The 21,462-nt window shown below is 44.1% G+C and overlaps 1 protein-coding gene and 1 pseudogene across 1 annotated transcript in view; both read left to right on the top strand.

The window, feature by feature from the left end:
• Positions 1–403: 403 nt before the first annotated feature.
• Positions 404–794, top strand: LOC150021736 (testis-expressed protein 12 pseudogene; annotated as a pseudogene).
• A 6,647-nt stretch (positions 795–7,441) lies between these two features.
• The window catches only part of PIGZ (phosphatidylinositol glycan anchor biosynthesis class Z (Gwada blood group)), a 37,671-nt gene continuing 23,650 nt past the window's right edge, over positions 7,442–21,462 (top strand). Inside the window, exon 1 of the mRNA XM_090278387.1 lies at positions 7,442–8,009. The gene's annotated coding sequence lies outside the window, so the exon portion shown is untranslated. The remainder of the gene's footprint in view (positions 8,010–21,462) is intronic.

Below are 21,462 nucleotides of genomic sequence, written 5' to 3'. Positions count from 1 at the left end.
CTGAGAGGTCTGCAGGGTGGCTCTCCCATGCAGAACGTTTGTCCCAGCTTCACTCCAGTCACCACATCCTGTGGCTGCTACCTACTGAATTCATTTATTAAGAATAGGTAATTCTAACCCTGGCTGCTGTGGCTCAGTGGATGAGCGTCGGCCTGCAAACCAAGTGTCGCTGGTTCGATTTCCAATCAGGGCACATTCCTAGGTTGCACGTCATGTCCCCAGTTGGGGGCGCAAGTGATAGGCAACCACACAGTGATGTTTCTCTCCCTCTCTTTCTCCTTTCCCCTCTCTCTAAAAACAAATAAATAAACAAACAAATAAGATCTTAAACTTGATACAAAAATCAAAGGTAAAAAAAGTGATTCCCAGGCATTCACTGATGAGGAGAGGTTGTGACAACACCATGTGCTCTTGCCTCCAGAATATAACAGCAAGTCACTTTGTAAAACCTGACACTAGCAATTGCAAGAGACCAAGAGAGTTGGAGCCTCAAATGCCAGGTATTCCACAACTGTCCTATCTTGGAAAATCAGATTCCTCTTTCTCTGAAATCTCTGGACTATTTTATAAAGATGAAGTCTGGAGAAAGATTTAAATGATATGAGGGAGGAAATTAATCTAATGTTGTCTACATATGCAAAAATCTTAAGTGAGAGAGTAGCACAGATGCATCTGATATTGATAAGATAGATGAACTCTTCAAAGAAGCCAATACTGTTGAAAACTTTTTAGTACAAGAAATAGAGCTCCTGGGACAGAAGTTTACAATGATTGCAAACACACTATACAGATAAAATCGTGTACTTAAAATAAGCTGAGAATTTAAACCGATTATTGTTGTAATGAAATAATGACATGTATCACGAAATAAGACATGTATGCTCTGAAAGCTCTCTAGTTGTTAAAGAAATGTATATATTAAACACAGAAGGGGAAACTCCTTGAATTTCTTTTCTTGATTTAAAAGGGGCTTTAAACTGGATATTAATATGAAATATGTAGCTTTTCTTTTGAAAGTCAAATATTTGATGTATTTTATAAAAGTGTAAATTATTTAAATTATATAGATTCTTCCATTCATTTTTTTCTTAAACCCCCTAACCTTCAACTTCTAAAAGATGACTCAATGAGTTAATATGATAATGTTTAATAATATTGTACTTTTTTTTTTTAAGAGAGGGGAAAGGAGGGAGAAAGAGAGGGAGAGAAATATCAGTGTATGGTTGCCTCTTGTGCGCCCCCAACTGGAGACCTGCCCACAACCCAGACATGTGCCCTGACTGGAAATTGAACCAGCGACCCTTTTGTTTGTAGGCTGATGCTCAATCTACTGAGCCACACCTTAGGGCAACAATATTGTACTTTTAAAAATATTTTGTTTAAATAGCAGATAGCTTTGGAGATAATTTTTAAAAATTTTTTATGGTCAGTATTAAAAAAATTAAAACCTAAAGGTGATTTGTCCAGTTTCTTAATATGTAATAAATTATATGTGCTCTCAGTTATGCTATTACAACACCCTCCTTACTGGTCTGCCTGTCTTCACTCTGACTTCCTCCAACCCTTCCTCTGTAGCCAGAGTAAACATTCTAAAATGCAAATCTGACTATATCATTTCCCTGCCTAAAGCAATCCAGTGGCCCCCTCATCTCTCCCAGGATAAAGTGCACACTACTTAGCAAGATGCACAAGGCCCCATCCCACTCCAATCTGGCTCCTGCCTACTTCTAGCCTTATGCCTTCCCAGCCACCACCACCACACCCAAAAAATTTAATCCACAGCAACATTGTAACTCACTAACCTACTAACAGGTCCTCTGCCTGGAATCCTTCATTTTCCCTCTAAGAAACCTTCCTGGACTATATCTAGCTGGATTAGGAACCCTTTCTTTCAGTGCCCAGAGCCCCTCCTTCTTATCTCTAGCACTGGACTAACCATAGCTGATTTTTTACAAAGGTACAAAAGTAATTCAAAATGGAAAAGATAGTGCTTTCAACAGATGGTGCTGGAAAACTGAATGTCTATGTGGGGGAAAATAGATCCTTACCTCACACCAAACACAAAAATTAATTTGGAGAGGTTATGGTCAAGATGGCAGGATAGGCAGACATGGCTCATCTCTGATAAAACCACATCAAAATGACACCTAAAATATAAAACAACCATCAGCCAGAACTGTCAGAAATCAATTGAATGTAAGCCTGACAACTACAGAATTAAAGAAACCACATCCATTAAGACAGGTAGGAGGAGTGCAGACCCAGAACAGGCTGGTCTCTCACCCATGTAAGGTGGATAAAAATTTGGGAGGGATATCTCAGGAGCAAGGAGTCCCAACCCCATGCCAGGCTCCCTAGCCCAGGGTTCCAGTGCCAGGAAGATAAGTCTCCACAACTTCTGGCTGCAAAAAGCAGCAGGATTGAGTCAGTGGAAGACACTGCTGGACCCCCAAGCAGTTCAGCTTAAAGAACACACACATGGACTCAGACTCATTCCCTCTGAGCTTCAGCACTGAGGTAGCAGCTTGAAAGACACCAGTGGTATACAGGGAGGAACTGAAGTGTCTGGTATCAAGGCGAGCAGAGGCCATTGTCCCTTTTCTAGACCCTCCCCCCACAGAGCCAGTGAGCTGGTGCCATATCTGAGACTCCATCAACTTGGCTAATGCTGTTTGACCTGCCTTGGAGATCCCTAGAGACTCTGCCCTACCCAACTTACAGTCCACTCAAGCTGATTTTCCATATGAATGGCTGGTTTACGATCATGCTGCACAACTTCCTAAATCCTCTCAAATAAGCAACAAACAGCTGGCCTCAGTGAGCTCCAGGCCTGGCACTAGCAGCAGCCAGCTTAGATTCACAGCTTGGCTTTGCCTGGGAATCTCCAAGCCTGGCACAAGTAGCAGCCATCTCAGATTGCTTTATAGCTCAGGCAGGGTGGTCCCAGGCAAAACACAGGTGGGGGCTGACCTTGGCCTGCACCACCTGGAAACCCCAGGGCCAACACACCCAGTGGACAGCTACAGACCATATCGCAGCACCACTACCCTGCCCTGCACAGCTGATCTTCCACGGAGGGCGGAGGGCAGTGGTCAGTGGTCAGTGGTCACAGTCAATCCTTGTAGCTGACTGGCCTGGGTCAACCCCTCCCATTGATCTGCCAACAGCAACCAAGGCTCAACTACAAGAGGAGGATGTACTCAACTTACACAAAGGGTGCACTTTGAGTACCCACCTTGGGTGACAGGGGAGGCTGTGCCACTGGACCCTACAGGACACCAACTATATTAGACCATGCTACCAAGACATGGAGTCAAAGCAGCTCTACCCAAAACACTGAAACAAACAGAGGGAGGTTGCCAAATTGAAGAGGCAAAGAAATATGGCCCAAATGAAAGAACAGAACAAAACATCAGAAAAAGAAGTAAAGGAAACGGGGATAGCCAATGTATCAGACTCAGAGTTCAAAATACTGGTGATCAGGATGCTCAGAGAAATGATTGAGTATGGCCACAAAATTAAGGAAGAAGTGAAGGTTATACAAAGTGAAATAAAGAAAAAACTATAGAAAACCAACAGTGATGGGAAGGAAGCTGGGATTCAAATCAATTTGGAACAAAACGAAGAAATAAGCATTCACCCAAAATAGAAAGAAGAAAAAAGAACTGAAAAAAATGAGGAGAGGATTAGGACCCTCTGGCAACTTTAAACCTACCAACATCTGAATGATAGGGGTGCCAGAAGAAGAAGAGGAAGATCAAAAATTATTGAAAACTTATTCGAAAAATAATGAAAGAAAACTTCCCTAATTAGGTGAGGGAAATAGACATACAAGTCCAGTGAGCACAGAGTCTCAAACAAGTTGGACCCAGAGAGGACGACACCAAGACACACCATAGTTAAAATGCCAAAGGTTAAGGATAGAGAGAGGAACTCAAAAGCAGCAAAAGAAAAGCAGAGCATTACCTACGAAGGAGTTCCCATAAGACTGTCAGCTGATTTCTCAAAAGAAACTTTGCAGGCAAGAAGGGACTGGCAAAAAATATTCAGTGATGAAAAGCAAGGACCTACAACCAAGATTACCCTATCCAGCAGAGCTATCATTTAGAATGGAAGGGCAGATAAAGTGCCTCCCAGACAAGATAAAGCTAGAGGAGTTCATCATCACCAAGCCCTTATTATATGAAATGTTAAAGGGACTTATTTAAGAAAAAGAGGATCAAAACTATGAACATTAAAATGACAAGAAACTGAGAACTATCAACAACTGAATTAAAAAAAATAAAAACAAAAACAAACTAAGCAAACAGTCAGAACAGAAATGGGATCATAGGTATGGAGATCATTTGGGAGGGTGAATGGGGAGAAAGGGAGAAATTGTAGAGGAATTAAGAAGCCTAATTGGTAGGAACAAAATATACAGGGGATATTAAGAATAGTGTAGGAAAGGGTGAAGCCAAAGAACTTACATGCATGACCCATGGAAATGAACAAAGCAGGGGGATTGCTGGAGGGAAGGGTCATGCAAGACAGAGGGGGGCAAAGGGGAAAAATGGGACAACTGTAATAGCATAATCAATAAAATATACTTAAAAAAAATTTTTTAATCATTTATTTTTAGAGAAAGGAGAAGGGAGGGAAATAGGGAGAGAAACAGCGATGTGTGAGAGAAACACTGGCTGCCTCTTGCATGCCCCCAACTGGGGACAGGCCTGAAACTCAGGCATGTACCCTGACTGGGAATCAAACCAGTGCCATTTTGGTTCAAAGGCCAGTGTTCAGTCCACTGAGCCACACCCGCCGGGGCATTAAAATATACTTTAAAAAACTAATTTGAATGTGTATAGACCTAGACAAAAAGCTAAAAATAACAATTACAGAAGAAAATTTTTGTGATCTCACCCTAGTTAGGCTAAGATTTCTTTGGACAAAAAGCATGAATCATCGAGAAAAATTTTTGATAAATTGGACAAGGTCATAATTAGAAACTTTGGTTTTTCACCATTAAGAAAATAATGTGACAAACCACACACTGTAATGGACTTTCACGCATTGCTGGTGGTAAGGTAAGATAGTATAACTGTAACACAACCCCTGGACTGCTCCGATTTGAAACAGAACCCACAGGCTCTTTAGTTGGGGGCCCAATTGCCCGCCGCCAGAATTATAACTCTGAATACCAGAGTTTAGTGAAAAGAAAAAGAATTGTTTATTTAATAGTTATATAGATTTAGATTATTTGCGGATTTCAGCTGTTAAGTCTTATGTTCTTTAAAACACCCACAAACACATAGTTCTGCCTCCCCCCACCAAACCAGGCTTGTTTTAGAAAAGTTAGAAATACCATTTCCCTACTTCCTAGACACAGTTCAGCTTTACCGGTAGCTGCCAGTCATTCAATTCTGATTGGGGAGGTCTTTCTGTGCTGTGGTGCTCACCAGCTTTCAATGCAAAACCGTGTGGATTCTCAGCCTTCTTGTAAACTGCCTTCTCAAAGCCGCATGGTGTTTCTCTCTCAAAACAGCATGGAGAACCTTCTCAAAACCTCATGGAGAACTCAGCTTCTTTAATCCACATGGAGAGAGAGAGCTCCTTCTTCCTGTAAACATGTGGATCTCCTCTCCTTCTCAAAACCGCATGGTGAGAGCCCCCTTCCTCTTCTTTTTTTTTAAAAATAATTTATTTATTTGTTTATTTTATTTTTAGAGAGAGGGGAAAGGAGAAAGAGAGGGAGAAACATCACTGTGTGGTTGCCTCTCACTCGCACCCCCAACTGGGGACCTGATGTGCAACCTAATCATGTGCCCTGACTGGGGATCGAACCAGAGACACTTTGCTCACAGGCCGATGCTCAATCCACTGAGCCACAGCAGTCAGGGCGAGAGCTCCCCTTCTTAAAGCATCATGGAGAGCCCCGCTAAAATGTCTGCAGCTGCTTTTTAAAATCCCTGACTGGGTCCTCTGACCCAGTGGGCGTGGCAACCAGCTCTGACCATTCACAGAACCTTACGCAGGCTCTGTAAGCTCTTTCAGTACCATCCCATGGTCCAAGACCCCTCCCATCTTCCTGGGCCTTGGAAGTTTCAAAGCCATTTGTGCAACAAAGTTACCAGCCACTAGCTCCAGTCATGCAAAGACATCCTAAAAGCTGCTTCCTTTTCCCCATCCCCCAGCCGCAAGCTCTGGCTTTGGGGTTTTTTGGGTTTTTTTGGACACACCCATTCTGTAACATAACCACTTTAAAAGCCATCTGAGAGCTTCTTGTAAAGTTGAAAACACCATACAACCAAGCCATTTTATTCAGTTGTAGGTATTTTATCCTACAAGTGAAATGGAAACATTTGTCCACACAAAGACTTTATAGGATTGTTTAAGGCAGTTTTATTCACCATCTCAAAACCAGAAAACCCAAATGTCAGTCTTTGGGTTACTGATAAGATACCTCCCCATCAGTACAACTCCCCCAATCCCTGCTAACATTCAGATGAATAAACAGCTTATGGTATATTCATACAATGGAATATTACCAGTGATAATGATACACAAAACTACATGGATTTTCAAAAGCACTGTTCAAAGTGAAAGAAGCCAGGCACAAAAGACCACATCCTGTATGGTTCTATGTATATAAAATTCTAGGAAAGACAAAGCATAGTGATAAAAATCAGGTGAGTAGTTGTCGGAGGCTAGGGAAGAGGGATGAAGGATTAACCGCAAAGAGGCAGACGTGAACTTTTGGGGGTAATGAAAACGTTTTATATCTTGAACAGAACTGTGGTTAGCCTGGTGTTTTCATTTGTCAAGTCACAAAACTGTACACAGTACTTAAAATTTATGCTATTTATTCTATGTAATATCTCAGTGAAGTAGTATTTTTTTAATGTTAGGGCTGCTGTGAAGCCTTAAAAGAGATGATGGAAGAAGGGATTATGCTCAACACCTTCCAAAAAATTTTTAAAAATCATTGATTTGGGTGGGAGGAAAGAGGGAGGTCCTCCTCTGCACTTCAGCCTCTCGGAGACTTAGGGAAATATTCCCCTGCCAGAGGGCAGTGTTGTAGTTGGCGGGCCACCACGTTCTGTCCATCAGCTACCTGGCAGGGTCCCACAGCGACCCACCTTGGAGCGCCGAGCTCGGTTCGCCAGCACGCGCGAGCGGGGGGAAGGGGGGATGTGCGGCGCGGTTTGCTCCTGCAGTGAAGGGCCCAGCACCGGAAGGGGTGGCTGCAGCGCCGCCTCCGGCGCTCTTTGCCCTTGACTTCTGGCGTTGTCCCAGCGTCGGAGAGGCGAGCCTGGGCTCCCGGGCACACAGCGCCGCCTGTCGGGCAACCTTGGGCCAATCACCTGTCCCTCCCTTGCAATGCAGAAGGGAAGCGGTGCCCGCCGCAGTACTGTTTTTAGCACGAAATGTGCGGCGGCAGGAGGCTGTTCTGGTGTCAGAGGACCTGCCTCTCTGGCCCCGCTCCGCAAACAAGGCCCGCAGAGACGTGCGGGCGCCTCCATCCTCCCTGACCTTCTTCCACTCAAAGAAGCAAGTCCTATGAGGTTTAGCAAAAACCCACCCACATATAACTCAAATTTTTTATTGTGGATGACAAAAGACGTATGGCCTAGATTAACTGTTTAATTATCCCTGGTGCTAAAAAGGAGGCTCACCAGCCGTGGGCCGCCGAGGGCAGGGTGGGGGGCACCAAAAGAATGAGCTGGAATGAGGAGACGGGAGAGATCAGTCGCTGCCCGGCGTGCCACGGCCCCAGCGACACGAGACCCTCCATCTCTCCTAACATGGTCACAGCCCGCCATTGGAACGCCGGGGACGCATTTGGGCCGCCCCGCCCGCGGGCTGCCTCACTTCCCCAGCCCTCTCCTCCGCCCCTCCCGGCGCACTGCGTCCTGTTCCGAATTTCCTGGACCCAGCCGAGAAGCGTCAGCGTTGAGGACACGCCGCCCCACACTGGCCCTCTGGCCCCGGCGGCGCCGGGCCGGACGTCGCGCAGAGGCGGAGCGCAGGTGAGTCAGCAAGTGCAGCTCGGGAAGAGTTGATCGAGGTCAGGGTGGGTGGGAGGGGTGGACAGAAGGCGGTGGGTGGCAATTGTTTCCACTGCTTCGTTAGCTGCCGAGAGACCAGCAGACGCTAGAGTCCTGGGAAGCAGGCAGGGGAGCTATGAACCCCCACATTCTCGCAGGCAACTTTCCCCAAACCCTGTCTGGTCCGTGGTTCTCAGCATTGACTTGGCCCAGGCTGGGAGAGAGGGAAGATTGCGTTGATGTTTTCTCAGGAAGGGAGGCCAGATTGCGACCCATACGGAGGCCTAGACTTGAATCCTTCCCTGCTAAGGGCTCTCATTCTTGGCTGGTTTCGGAACTTTACTGTCTCCATCTATAAAATGAGATTGTAATGCTACTTCCCAGGGTCCCTGTGAATATAAAACCAAAATACGGTGCAAAGTGCTGAGAAGGAAGCCTGTGAGAGCAGGTAGATTCGGTTATCCTCACGTCTGGACTTGCTGACGCACTTCAGGCCAGGCCTGCCAACTGTTGGCACAGAAAACGCCACCGGAATATCACCAGCCATTGGACATCAGCAACCTCAGTACTAGAGTTCTCGCTAGGAGAGAATTCAGACCCAAGACTCAAACTATAAGAGAAAGTTTATTTATAAAGTCACAGAGGTAGAAGTGAGTTGTTGAAGAAATAGGTTCAGGAAAAGTTACAGAGGCAAAAGAAGGGCCCTTGGGGCTTAGGAGAAAGGGAGAGGCAAGGAAAGTGAGCCTGGAGGGAGGGAGAGCAGAAAGCAAGGGCATGCTCTGTAGAGAGCCCTGCTGGGTCCTCTTTTTTAAGGTGTTTATCTGGTGATCTCAGGCGTGGATCCCAATAGAATATTCATCAGCTTTCCAAATGTGTCCTTTCAGAGTTGAAGTTTCTACTGATTGTTCAGCACCAGGGCAGGGGTGGAGGTGGGTCATTAGTCAGTGCAGCTGGTCCTGATGTCAGGCATGGCATTGCTTGTCCAGTTTTGCTGCTTTTCTGGGCCTGGAGCTGAAACACAACTGAGGCCTAGATTTTATCCCTAGGGGTTAATGCTTAAGGGAGTGGTCGTGAAAGGGCCCGCATGGGAGTTGCATAAGGCCACTCTTGGGCTCCTTATTGATCCTCCAGGGGATGTCTACTGCATGACTAGCGACATGCCAGGGGAGGAAAGTTCAGAGGAGGATCCCAGACTCATATCCAGCCATATGAAAGGTCAGGGGGGGTCTAAACTGCATAACCTGCATGACCTTTCTGCCCTGGTGACCTTCTGTGCCTTGCCCATTGTCCTTGCTCTGCTCATGTCTGTCTAACTGCCTACCACACTTCCTCAGAATGAAAGCATGGCCTCCTTACCCAGGAGTCTCATGGGGACATGAACAACGGTAAAAGCCCTGTCACCAAAAGTGGTCCAGGCAACCATGCAGGCAGACACCTACCCTGCTTTGGTTGGTAGCCGTCTGGGCCTTTGTGTGGGATGCCTGGTTTGACAAGGACAAGTGCAGCTTCCCTTAAGGAGGACATCCCTCACCGTTCCTCTAAACCAGTGGTTCTCAACCTTCCTAATGTCACCACCCTTTAATACAGCTCCTCATGTTGTGGTGACCCCCAACCATAAAATTATTTTTGTTGTTATTTCATAACTGTAATTTTGCTACTATTATGAATCGTAATGTAAATATCTGATATCCAGGATGTATTTTCATTGTTACAAATTGAACATAATTAAAGCAAAGTGATTAATCACAAAAACAGTATGTAATTATATATGTGTATTCTGATGGTCTTAGGCGACCCCTGTGAAAGGGTCGTTCGACCCCCAAAGGGGTTGCTACCCACAGGTTGAGAACCACTGCTCTAAACCATCAGTCTCTGTCCATGGCCATACCACCCTGAATGCCCAATCTCATCTAAAACATCAATTTTCACCCCAGACATCTTTGCCTCAGGGAACGATTGTTAAAACCATTAACACCGTAAATCTCCTTTCTACAGAGCAGAGTTCCCATTTTGCAGATGGGAACCCGAAGTTCATGGATGGTTAAATGATGTAGGCCAGTTAATGGAGACATCTTCCCCTCTTCCACTCTGCTGTGTGTTAATGGTCTGTTGCATTCTATGTTAATCAAAGAATAAACATGGGTCCATTTGGACTTTCAGAAAAAGGATGCAGCCAGGGTCAGACCTAGGTGGGGGTCCCTGCAGGGTTTACTGCGGACCCAGAGTTGAAGTGAAAATGAAATGAGATACTAAACAGGAAAACACTCTCACCCTCTGCCCCTGGGAAGGACCCCAGAGTCTGGAACAAGATCTTGGCTTTGAGTCATGGTCCTTGTGCATTTTGAATGGGAGAAGACGTCTTTTGCTGTTATGCAGGGACCCCCTTCTCTAAGACTCCTGCCCACCCACCCCCAGTCTTTAAAATCTGCTCCAAACGCATCGGAGAAGAGACTGAACCTTGGGCCTTCAGCCCTCTCCTGTAAAAAATGACCCAGCAGCTTTGTCACGAAGTTTAAGTTTGAGGGTAGAGCCATTCCTTGGAACGGGCCACCACATGGAGGCTACCATTCCAGACCATATTCTTGCACAGCTGTGTCCCCAGAGCCCACGTGGTGCTGCGCACACAGTGGGAACAGAAGATATGTGGGGCACCAAGAGCAGCACCGGGCCTTCTCTGACTCAGTGAGAGACCAATGTTTCTGCTCACACGTGGCTAGGCGGGCAGCTTCTTCTGTCCTTCCCAGCTTCCCTCACCCCTGCCTCCCGGCACCATGGTTTCCACTTCACTGTACCCCTGCCAAAGAGATGGGCCCTCTCTGCTGCCTGCCCTAACACATCCCCCGCACACGCACCCCAGATGCCCCTATCTGTGGTTATCAGCACCCCTATCCCACAGCCGAATCTCCAAAGCCCTGGGCACCACCCACTTACTGGGAAGTCTCCTGCTCCCCTGCCCTCCGAGACACTTACCCCCAGCAGCCGCTGCACTGGCAGGATTGGATCCGCAGGGGCAGCTCAATGTGTATAAATGAGCAGGCTCACATCCTCCTTTGGTTTAGGTTAGTAGTTGCTATGCTCTAAGGTATTGGCCTCAACCCCTGGGGCACCAGGCACCAGGCGCCAGGTGGGAGTCGACCAGGAAGCCCACCGCTCCATCTTGGCCTCGTCCCAGGAAGCCCCAGGGTGAGCCACCAGCTGGTCTTTCTGCAGGACACTGCACTTGTTAAATTCAATGCCCCGGCTTTGTTGCCACCTACTCTGGTGATCTCTGATTCTGTCCTTGACCCTGGCCCCACAGCAGACCCGTCAGGTGTTCTGGAGGGGCTAATGGACCGAATGGATCCCAGACATTGCGGACGTCAGCAACACAGGGCAGAGGAGCAATCAGAAGTCCCCATAGGTCAGTGCACCTACAAGTACAAAGACTCACACAGGGTCCTGCGGAAACAGAGTTAAATGGTCCCAACAGTTCAAGCAAAATGGATAATGAAAAAAAAACACTTGTTATGTTTGCATTATTTTAAAAATATTTTATTTATTTATTTTTAGAGAGAGGGGAAAGGAAAGAGGAAGAGAAACATCACTGTGTGGTTTCTTCTCGTGCACCCCCAACTGGGGACCTGGCCCACAACCCAGACATGTGCCCTGACTGGGAATCCAGCCGGCGACCTTTTGGTTTGCAGGCTGGGGCTCAACCCAGTGAGCCATACCAGCCAGGGCTGCTTTTTTAAAACACCATTTTGTCTTCACAACAGCCCTGAGGCAAGTATTATTGTTACCCTATTTTACAAATAAATTGGGGTTTTGAGAGATTAAGTGCCTTTCACCATGAGCAAGTGAAAACAAAGATTTGAAACCAGGGTCTAGCCAATGCCAAAGCTGGTCTTAACCTTTATATTACAATATAAGCATAGCTGGCAAAGAAAGAAATGTGAGCAAAGATGCTGAAGTGAGAAACAACGAAGACTAGAGGAGGAGACCAAATGCTATTGCATTGGGTAGAGGGATGGTATTTTAGCATCCATTCATTTGTTGAATACTTGAGTTGTTTCCACTTTCTGGCTATTATAAACAATGTTGCTATAAACATTTTTGTGTAAGTTTTGTGTGGACATGTTTTCATTTTCCTTGGTATATACCTGGGAATGGAATTGCTGGGTCATATGATAACTATGTTTAACAGCTTCAGGGGCTGCTACACTGTTTGCTAAGTGGCTGTACCTTTTTTTTTTACATTCCCACCAGCAATGTAGGAGGGTTCTGAATTCTCCAAGTCTTGACCAACATTTGTTATGATTTGGCTTTTTGATTCTAGCCATCCTAGTGGATGTAGAATGGTATCTCACTGTGGCTTTGATTTGTATGTGCATTTTTATAAATATAAAAGAATTCTTTTCCACTTCCAGTCAAGATAGAGGCATAGGGCATACAAGAAGTGGGTGAGGTGACTGGAAATGGGGCAGGTACCCAGCAAGCCTCCAGCAGCCAGGTGGTGGTATTGCCCCCTCTCTGATCCCTCCCCCACACACAGAGCCACAAAGTGGTGAAGCAGGTTGCCCTGCCCTGGTGATTACCTAAGGCTCTGCCCCATACAACATAACAGGTGTGTCAAAACAGGAAGTCAAAGCAGCTCTACCTAATACACAGAAACAAACACAGGGAGGCTACCAAATTGAGTAGACAAAGAAAGATGGCTCAAATGAAAGAACAGAACAAAACCCCAGAAAAAGAACTGAATGAAATAGAGACAGCCAACCTATCAGATGCAGAGTCCAAAAACACTGGTGATAAGGATGCTCAGAAAACTCATTGAGAAAGGCAAAAGCATAAGAGAAGAAATGAAGGCTACACTAAGTGAAATAAAGAAAAAGCTACAGGGAACCAACAATGAAGGAAGGAAGCCAAATCATAATTTGGAACATAAGGACGAAATAAACAGTCAACCAGAACAGAATGAAGAAAAAATAATTCCCCCCCAAAAAAAACCCGAAGAGTGAATAAGAAGACTGGGACATTTCCAAAATTGCCAACATCTGAATCATAAGGATGCCAGAAGAAGAAGAGAAAGAGCAAGAAATTGAAAACTTATGCAAAAAAATAATAAAGGAAAACTCCCCTAATTTGGTGAAGGAAATAGACATACAAGTCCAGAGAGCACGGAGTCCCAAAACAAGTTGGACACAAGAAGGACCACACCAGGACACATCATAATTAAAATTCCAAATGTTAAAGATAAAGAGGTACTCTTAAAAGCAGCAAGGGAAAAGCAGAGAGTTACCTACAAAGGGATGCCTATAAGACTATCAGCTGATTTCTCAAAAGAAGCTTTGCAGGCAGGAAGGGACTGGCAAGAAGTATTCAAAGTGATGAAAAGCAAGGACCTACAACCAAGATTACTTTATCCAGCAAAGCTATCATTTGGAATGGAAGGGCAGATAAAGTGCTTCCCAGACCAGATAAAGCTAATAAAGGAGTTCATCATCATCAAGCCCTTATTATATGAAATGTTAAAGGGACTTATTTAAGAAAAGGAAAATCAAAAGTGTGAACGTTAAAATGACAATAAACTCACAACTCTCAACAAACGAATAAAAAAATTAAAAACAAAAGCCAACTATGCAAACCAGAATAGGAATAGAATCATAGGTATGGGGATCATTTGGAGGGTTATCAGCTGGGAGGGGGAAGGGGGAGAAATGGGGAAATGGTGCACGGATTAAGTAGCGTAATTGGTTGGTACAAAATAGAGGGAAGTTAAGAATAATATAGGGAAGGGTGAAGCTAAAGAACTTATGGACATGACCCATGGACATGAACTAAGGGGGACGGGATTGCTGGAGGGAAGGGGAGTACTGGGTAGATGGGGGTAAAGGGGGAACAATGGGACAACTGTAATAGCATAATCAATGAAATATACTTAAGGGGAAAAAAAGGAAATCTTTTTCAGAAGTCCTCCAGCAGACTTTACATCAAGTCCCATTGGCCAGAACAGTATTAAATACATCTTCCTAAACCAGTCACTGACAAAAGATTTGGGATCACCAGTGAGGACTCAGCTCCTGGTTTGGAGCTGGGGTGGTGGACTGCTTCATCTGAGGAGGGTGCTTACCCTAACAACATTGAAGATAGACTGGTAGTTATTGTTTGTTTATTTATTTATTTATTTATTTATTTATTTATTTATTTATTATGTTCTTGTGGGAGGGAGGGGCAGCAAGTGTCTGGGCCTTTTGATGGATTCAAAGGGTGACCATATTTTGGGCTGGGGTCTCAGTACCACTGGGTCCAGGAGAAGGGCAACAGGCAATAAGGGAATCAGTAACATGGTTGGGGGGATGAAATCAGTACATGAGACACATTGTGACAGAGAAGCAGTGGGTGTGGGGTGGAGTTTTGCTGGTGTGGCATTGCTGGTTGTTACCAACTGAAAAGCTCTCGAAGGCTGTAAGAACAAGCACAGAGGGAGGGTGCTCTTCTCAGAGTCTACCCACGTGTCCCCTGCCCTACCAACCAGTAGTAATATTCTTTCAGCATGTTAATATCCTCATCCTAGACAGTCTATTGCCTGATGACACCTCTGACACTATATGACCAGAGTTCAGTATAGGAGATAGAAGTCAGCAGAAAAACCCCAGCTGAGAAAAAGCTAAACGAGTTCATCACTATCAAACCGGTTTTACAAGAAATTTTAAAAGGACTTCTTTAAGAAGAAGAAGGAAAAAAAAAAAGATAAAAAATATGAATAGTAAAAAGGCTATAACTACATACCTATCAATAATTACTTCATATGTCAATGGATTAAATGCTCCAATCAAAAGTCATAGAGTGGTTACAAAATAATATTGAATTTTAACATTAGCATAATATAAACTATAATTGAAGAATGAAATATAAAAAAATACATAGGTTGGCTGAGTGGAGAAGAAAACAAAGCCCATACAGATGATACCTACAAGAAATCCACTTCAGACCAATAGACTGAAAATAAAGGGATGGAAAAAGATATTCCATGCAGTTTGACTCCCAGTCAGGGCACATTACTAGGTTGCACGTCAGGTCCCCAGTTGGGGGCACAAGTGAGAGGCAACCACACAGTGATGTTTCTCTCCCTCTCTTTCTCCTTTCCCTCTCTAAAAATAAAACAAACAAATTATTTTTAAAAAAGAAAAACATCATTGTCATCTTGGGGGTATATATATATATATATATATATATATACACTCACATCTTCCTGGCTGGTTTGGCTCAGTGGATTGAGCGTCGGCCTGCGAGCTAAGTGTCGCTGGTTCGATCTTCCAGTCAGGGCACATCAGAGAAGGAAAACTCTGACTCCAAAAAACCTCCGCTGCCTTGCGGCATACCTCTTCAGGGGAAAGGCTAAGGGAGTAAACCCCGACAGAAAATCCGGAGCCGGAGTCCCTAAGGCGGTTTGACGTTGTAGTCAACACCGGCAACTCCTGCGGCGCACCTGAAGCCAAGCTGTATTGACTCCGTCTTTCCCTTGGACCCTTCAGCTGCGAAGAGAGGGGGGGTCTGCTGCATGGGCAACAGCAGACCCTCCATATCACCCTGCCCAGGCTCTATAGCTTCAGCTTCACTGGAGAGGACACTCTAGCGTCATCGCAAGATGTCGATTCAACACGGGAGGAGACAGATACCGTATCACTCCCGAGTCGGACTGCACAGCCATTTTCGGCGGTGCAGGTAGACTCTTAAGAAGCTACACCATCGTCTCTCGAGACGGACGGCTGCCGATAGATAGATAGATATATACACTCACAAACATTTTTTTAAAAAAGATATTTCATGCAAATGGAAATTTTTTAAAAAGCGGTGTAGCAATACTTATATCAGACAAAATAAACTATAAAACAAAGGCTATCATGAGAGAGTTCATGCCGGAGCCCAGCGAGGGAAGCATCTCAGACTTAGCCAGAGGGTGGCTGAGGAAAACCTACCACCAGGTAGATGCCATCTGTCATCATGGGTAAAGGAGACTCCCAACCAGCCAAGGGGCAAGATGTCCTCATATGCCTTCTTCATGCAAACCTACCAGAAAGAGCACAAGAAGAAATACGCAGACTCTTCCATCAATTTTTCCAAATTCTCCAAGAAATTTTCAGAGAGATGGAAGACCATGTTTGCAAAGGAAAAGTCAAAATTTGAAGATATAGCAAAGAGTGATAAGTCTGGCTAATAACAGGGAGATGAAAAATTATGTTCCTCCCTAAGGTGAAAAGAAAAGAAAGAAAAAAGATCCCAATGTTCCTAACATGCTTCTATTTGCCTTCTTCCTGTTTTGCTCTGAACATCACCCAAAAATCAAAAGTGAACACCCTGGTTCATCCATTGGGGATACTGCAGAAAAATTGGGTGAAATGTGTTCTGAACAGCCAGCCAAAGATAAACAACCATATGAACAAAAAGCAGCTAAGCTAAGGAAGAAGTATGAAAAGGATATTGCCACATACCATGCCAAGGGCAAAAGTGAAATGGGGAGCCCTGGCTGGTGTGGCTCAGTGGACAGAGCAATGGCCTGAGAGCTGAGAGGTCATGGGTTCGATTTCCAGTCGGGGCACATGCCAGGGCGATGGGCCAGGTCCCCAGATGGGAGCATGTGAGAGGTGCCTCTCAATGAGGTAACCAGTTGATATATCTTTTGCACATCGGTGTTTCTCTCCCTCTCTCCCTCCCTTCCCCTGTCTAAAAATAAATTTAAAAAATATATATTTTTAAAGTGAAGTAGGGAAGAAGGACCCTAGCAGGCCAACAGGCTCAAAGAAGAACCAACCAGAGAAGGAGGAGGAGAAAGAAGAGGAAGATGATGAAGAGAAGGAAGACGATGAAGATGAAGAATAAAAGGCTGTCCTGTAATGATGTGTGTGGAGTGTGTGTGTTCTCAGGCAATTGTTCTGCTAAGACTGTGAATTCAGGTGCAGTTCAATATTAGCTTCAGTATAAAAACTGTACAGATTTTTGTATAGCTGGTAAGATTTTTTATACAGAAAATACTTTATTCAAAATGCAGATTGTAGTTTTTTGAGGGGCTACTACTTTTAGATTTTAAGGCTTTAGATGTTAAATGTTTCTAAATACTTAATGTTTTTAAAAATTTCTTGACTTCTCTATGGTAGCACAGCAAACTTATAGGAATTAGTATCAATAGTAAATTTCGGGTTTTTTAGAATGTTGCATTTTTTAAATTTTTTATAATAAAATGTTTTTTAAAAGGCTGTAACAAGAGACAAAGAAGGACATTTTATGTACAATAGCCAAGATACAGAAGCAACCTAAGGGCCCACTGATGGATGATTGGATCAAGAAGAAGTGGTACATACATGCACTGGAATATTACTTGGCCACCAGAGAGTGAGTCTTGCCATTTGTGAGAGCACAGATGGACCTGGAGGGTATTGTGCTGGGTGAAGTGGGTCAAACAGAGAAAGACAAATGCCATGTGATTTCATGTATATGTGGAATGTAAAAAACAAAACAAGTGAATGGTCAGGCTCATAAATATGGAGAACAAACTGAAGGTTGCCAGATGGGAGGGGGATTAGGGGCCTAGGTGAAAAAGGTGAAGGGATTAAGAAGTACAAATTGATAGTTGCAAAATAGCCACAGGGATGTAAAGCACAGCATAGGAAATATGAGAATAGTCCCTAAGTTATGTAAATGTCTAACCACTACTATACAGCTGAAGTTAATATAATATTGAATGTCAACTGTAACTGAGTTTTTTTTTTTTAATTTTTACAAGTCAGCAGGAAAAGAATTTATACGAGAAATTAGGTACTAAAAGTTATTAGGTGCACTGGAAGAATGGGCTGCAGTTTGGGCCTGCAGGGAAGACTCTGAGCACCCAGAAGTAACTCACTAGAGGAGCTACCGTTTATGTGACAATCAGGCAACTATAAGGGCCACCTTGGAACTCAGTCGAATTTAGTAACATGGCACTGCTGCTGAGAATTAGACACCACTGTAACTGGAGTTGCATCTCGAGGCCACAAAGCTGCAGTTGATCACTGGTGTGCCACTGCAGGAAAAACCCTTGTCTCCACAGCCTCCTTTGCCAGAAAACAATGAAAACTGCAGAAACATAGTCTGTCTCCTATCTGCTTTCTAAATTCATTTTTGGGGTTTTTTTTAAAGATTTTATTTATTTTTAGAGAGGAGAGAAACATTGTTGTGTGAGAGACTGGTTGCCTCTCACATACCCCAGCTGGGGACCTGGCCCTCAACCCAGGCATGTGCCCTGACTGGGAATCAAACCAGCGACCCTCAATCCACTGAGCCACACCAGCCAGGTCTGCTTTCTAAATTTTTAAAACTGAATCTGCATAACCAAACTTCCAGAAGATCTACAAAATGTAGTTTTTCGTTCCCCAGCCTTTATAATATAGGAAGACACTCTAGAAGGAGATGGGAATCATGAAAAGGACCCCTGTTGACAAATTGGCATGCAATGTATGGGCCTGAAGTGGTCATCGCATTTGACAACTAGAAAACCAAAGAGGCTATTGCAAGGGCTGTGTTGGTGTGCTGGTGATGGGGAAAGCCAGACTGCGCTGGGTAGAATGGTAAACAAGATGTGAGGAAAGAATTCAGTGGACGTGGTGGTTTGAGGGCTCCTGCGAATGGAAAAGGAGAGAGAGGTAGCCAATAGAGGGCACATCCATTTTCAAAGAGAGTTTCAGTTCATTGTTTTTCTAAGAGTGGTACAGAATTCAACATATTTATGGATGGAAGGGAAGGTGACCACAGGTGAGAACAGGATGGGTAAATGGATACATGATGGGTGAAGAGCTTGCAACTGGAAGAAGGGGTTGCTCACGATGGAGGGAAAGATGGTCATGATGTTTTTCTAAATGACAAAAGCATATTATGAAGCAAATATTGTGACTCCTTTCCTGTCTTAAAACGCATTAGATATGCTGAAAATACTCACTGAATTGTCAAACAGCCCTCAGAGACAAAATTCAATTCCACTCTTGCAAAGCTGCGCCCCTGAGATGGAGCAGCCCCCACCAATGGCACAGGCTGGGCAGGGTATGTAGTAGCTGGAGGGGCAGGATACAAGTGGGAAAGAGTTGGATGGAGGACAGCAGACCTATACTCTTTTATTTTTATTGTTTATGGTGTCGCAGTTGTTCCCGCTTTTTTTCCCTTTCCCCACCTCCTCCCAGTCCCACCTTCTCCCCTCCCCAAGCCAGTGCACATATTGTTGTCTGTATCTATGTGCTGTGCAAAAACATTCTTTGGTTAATGAGGCAGGCTGCCCCCAATACCCTGGCTTGGTGAAAACTCCCTGTCCAGCAGAGGTTTCAGGATCACGGATGAAAAGCAATGAAGTAACTCAGACACTGTCTTTTGTCTAGGAGGAGGAGAGGTGCCAAATCTCTCAAGAGAAGAGCCCTGAATGTTCACTCCTAGTCCCTTTTATTGAGGAGGGTACTCGGGAGATACAAAGTCAGGATTCAAAAATTACCAATCAGCTTCAAACGCTTGGGTTACAGTTAACAATTACTGATCACAGATAACAATGTAAGGAACACAGTCACCATCCTGGGTCAGAGTCTGTTAGACATCCTGGCACCATACTGACACTAGGTGCAAGGCTTCTTACATTTTGGGGGGTGTTTGATGCTATACACTGTTTATAGTTAACTAAGAGATAAGAAAAATAGAGCAAGCTTCAAAGAATAATATGCATTCTTTAAATTTAATTCCCACGGGAACCCTCTGAGTGGCCTTCAAGTCATGTCTGCCTCTGGCCTTCCTGCTTTTCCGGCTCACAGCTGGGCAACAGTTCCTGAAACCACACAAAGTGGTCCCCTACATCTCCCCCTTTTTTGTTATCTAAAAAACTTACAGTAGAAAGTCCTATAAAATTTGCTACTTGCTTTTCTCAAATACAATCACAGGAAAATAGCTTGCAGACACATCGGAGGACACAAAGTATAATGATAATTAATAAGCATCCAGCTGCCCTTATTATCCATATATGTAAATTTAGCCCCTGAAACCAATTTTTAGGGTTAAGCCATTGAAGATTATCACTTAGGGTTTGAAATACCTTTTGTTTAGTTAGCTGCTTAATGTTCATAAACTATTGATGGAGTTCAGATTGTAGCAGATTAATTTCGCCTTTCAGGTTGGTGGAAAAGGCTTCCTGTAGAGCAGTGGTTCTCAACCTTCCTAATGCCGCGACCCTTTAATACAGTTCCTCATGTTGTGGTGACCCCCAGCCATAAAATTATTTTTGTTGCTGCTTCATAACTGTAATTTTGCTACTGTTATGAATCATAATGTAAATATCTGATATGCAGAATGTATTTCATTGTCACAAATTGAACATAATTAAAGCATAATGATTAATCACAAAAACAATATGTAATTATACATGTGTTTTCCAATGGTCTTAGGTGACCCCTATGAAAGGGTCGTTCAACCCCCAAGGGGGTCACGACCCACAGGTTGAGACTGCTGCTGTAGACAATGTTGTATGTCAGCCCAAGAATGCTGAATAGAGTTCTATTTTAATGGGGTGATACACAGTCTCTAGAATCCAGGGTTGCAGGTAAGCTGTTGTTGGATGATCAGAGTATTTTGTTTATTTCCTAGCCATAACATAGCAGACTTTGTGGCAGAGTCGGGGCAGGATTTTTTGGTCATTTTGCATTTGCAACAGGACGTGAGTCTTTCAGGTCATCAGTAAGACTCGGTTCCCTGGCCAGAATGGGTGTAGGGTCTTGTTAGGTGGATAGACAAACCTGTAATAAGTAAACTTGTACAAAATGGTTAATTCACATAACAATGGCAATTTGATAGCTCCTTTTTGCCTAAAATTGAGTATTTTTGATGGTATTAGAAACCCAGGACTTTCTGTGTGTAAAGCAGAGACAAACCTATTTCTGTAAAACACCAGGGAGAATTAAGGGGTTAAACAGTGGCAGCTATTCCCTAGAACAGAGCTGGGAAGGCAGAGTTCCTCCTTTTCCTGCTCTGAGACTAGAGAAAGAGAAAAAGAAAATCATTCTTGGTGATTACTGCATTCCTTTAGTGTGCTCAAAAGTGGTCTGTTTTATTATCCAGTGAGCTTGACAACTTTCACAGAGGCTACCGAAGAGGCAGGGGAGATAGCAAGCTTGTCACGGCTTGCTCCTGGGTCTGTAGCTCCTAGGTCTAAAATTTACAATGTTCAAAGATTTATATCCTTACTTTTCCTTCTTATTTCTTTTTCACTTTCATTTCCCTTCTTGAGTTACCTACTCCAATGTCCTTCCTTCCCGTGCCATGCATAAATGTGAAATGTATCTCTTTTCTTTATTTCTTTTTACCCTTCTCCTTTACAATCCTTTACCTTCTTGATTCCTTTTTTCTCCTTCTCTTTCCTTTACTTCCTTCCTTCCTTCCCTCTACACAATCCTTCTTC

Source organism: Furipterus horrens, unplaced genomic scaffold (genome assembly GCF_987537825.1).
Source record: "Furipterus horrens unplaced genomic scaffold, mFurHor1.1.pri manual_scaffold_1, whole genome shotgun sequence".
In the NCBI taxonomy this organism is placed as follows: domain Eukaryota; kingdom Metazoa; phylum Chordata; class Mammalia; order Chiroptera; family Furipteridae; genus Furipterus; species Furipterus horrens.
The sequence above is the reverse complement of the archived record's forward strand: the minus strand, read 5'-3'. Positions and strand labels throughout refer to the sequence as shown.